Source organism: Trachypithecus francoisi, unplaced genomic scaffold (genome assembly GCF_009764315.1).
Source record: "Trachypithecus francoisi isolate TF-2019V2 unplaced genomic scaffold, Tfra_2.0 Lachesis_group3, whole genome shotgun sequence".
In the NCBI taxonomy this organism is placed as follows: Eukaryota; Metazoa; Chordata; class Mammalia; order Primates; family Cercopithecidae; genus Trachypithecus; species Trachypithecus francoisi.
Window position 1 is genome coordinate 48,278,562 of NW_022681468.1, and position 2,066 is coordinate 48,280,627.

Below are 2,066 nucleotides of genomic sequence, written 5' to 3' on the forward strand. Positions count from 1 at the left end.
TCCCCAGGGCGAGGGTTGATGAGATAATGGCTGTAAAACACCTTAAGCTCTTCCAAGGAAGGTGCCATAGTGTGGAAAAAAGTAAAGGTTTATTATGTAGCTAATCACGTTAAAAATACAGGGTGCAAACGGACCTGTGGAGTTTTGAAACAAAGCCTCAGGGAGACAGGCTGATGCTTAACTTGCCCTTCAGGACCAGGCAGCATTTCTGGAACTTTCTCTTACGTAAGTTAACTTTAGAAAATACATTTTATTTGTTTTTTAAAGGGGGTGGTGATTTATGCCTACAAAACAAAGATGAACTCACACAGCTACAATGCAAGTCCCTGCTGTTTGAGGAGATACTGCCTTTGTTTTTTTGTTGTTTTTGTTTTTGTTTTCCAGTGGAAAATAAGTTTTATTGAGACCCTACCAGCTGCAAAATCTGTTCCTGGCATTAAGCTCCTTCTTCCTTTGCAATTCAGTCTTTCTTGAGTGGTCCCATGAATGCTTTTTTCTCCTCCATGGTCTGGAAGCGGCCATGGCCAAACTTGGAGGTGGTATCAATGAACTTAAGGTCGGTTTTCTCCAGAGCCCGCCGTTTGGTTTGCACCAGCAAGGACTTGTGGGGAGGGTGAGCTCTTACTTCTTGGTTCCTACCACACAGTCCTTCAGCATGACAAGTCAATGGTCACTTCACCATAGTGGCCAAAGCCACCCAGAGGGTTGATACTCTTGTCAGACAGGTCCTAGTCAGTGGAGGCATTGTTCGTGCTCAGTTTGTCATCCTTGATAAGATAGCCCTGGCCAATCTTATAGATCTTCTTATTGATCTCAGTGCGGTGATGGTAGCCTTTCTGCCCAGCACGTGCCACAGAGAAGGCCACACTGGCAAGATGTCATGCCCCAATACAGGACTCCATGAGCAGGTCTTGGTGGGTCTTTGGGGGCAGCTTCTTGGTGAGCCAACGACTGGTGATCCCTTTGTAGCCTTTGCCCTTGCTCATTCTGATGACATCGATCATCTCGTCCTGCCTAAACACATGGTTCACAGGTACCTGCTGCTCAAGCCTCTCGTGGACCCAGTCCAGCTTCTGGGCCATGGTGTCTCCATTCACCTGGATCTCCATCAGGTGGGCCTTCTTGTGGCGCAGAGAAAGCAGGCACATCTGGGTGTGGGCAATCACGCAGATGACTTGACAGTACTTCTTCATGCTGCTGAAGTCCTTCTCCAGCTGCTTCTTGCCATCCTTATCCTGCCATTTCTTGCAGTACTTGATAAAGGCCTTCTTCTTAGATTTATGCCAGTTCTTACAGAAGCGCCACTTGCACTCATCACTGATGTGCTCAGCGAAGACGGTCTGGAAGGTCCAGAGGCTTCGAGGGGTTTCCAAGTAGCCCACAATGCCCACAACCACCATGGGTGGTATCTCTACAATGGTCACAGCCTCTACCACCTCCTTCTTATTCACCTTGGATCCTGGCCTGTCGACTTCCTGCATGATGTGAGTCATGCCAGCCTTGTATCCCAGGAAGCCTGTGAGACAGGCCGACTTGGAAGGGTCATCCTTAGGGAGGCTCTTCACCTTCCCACGATGCCTGCTGCTGTGCTTCTGAGGCAGGAAGCTGAGGGACCCATGTCTGGGAGCGAACTTTCTGTGAGACATCACGCTGTCAAATCCTGCTGGTAGAGTGAGATACTGCCTTTGAATTTACATACAAGCCAAAAGAAAGTAAACTCTAGCTTGGCAGAGCCCATCTCTCAAGCTTAGAATACCTTCTGGCCTAGAAGCTCTGTGAGGGCAGGAACTGGTTTCTTGTTCACAATTATATTGCCATCACTGCAAATAATGCCTGGAATGTAGTAGAGTAGAGCTCAACAAATATTTTATGTTCTCTGTATCACATGAATGAGTCTGGCTTTATTGCATGAGTGAACCACGGAAGGAGAGAAAGTGCTAAAATCTGGGCACTGGTAGGTCCAACACTCTCTTATTTGAAGAATGTGCTTAGGGGTTATATCGCCCACTGGGCTGACTGTGTAACAGTCACATTTTGTGGGCACTGCCACTGGCTGCTCAAGTCCT

At 47.8% G+C, this 2,066-nt stretch overlaps 1 pseudogene; it reads right to left on the minus strand.

Moving 5' to 3' along the window:
* Positions 1-436: 436 nt before the first annotated feature.
* Positions 437-1,646, minus strand: LOC117071172 (annotated as a pseudogene).
* Between the last annotated feature and the right edge of the window lie 420 nt (positions 1,647-2,066).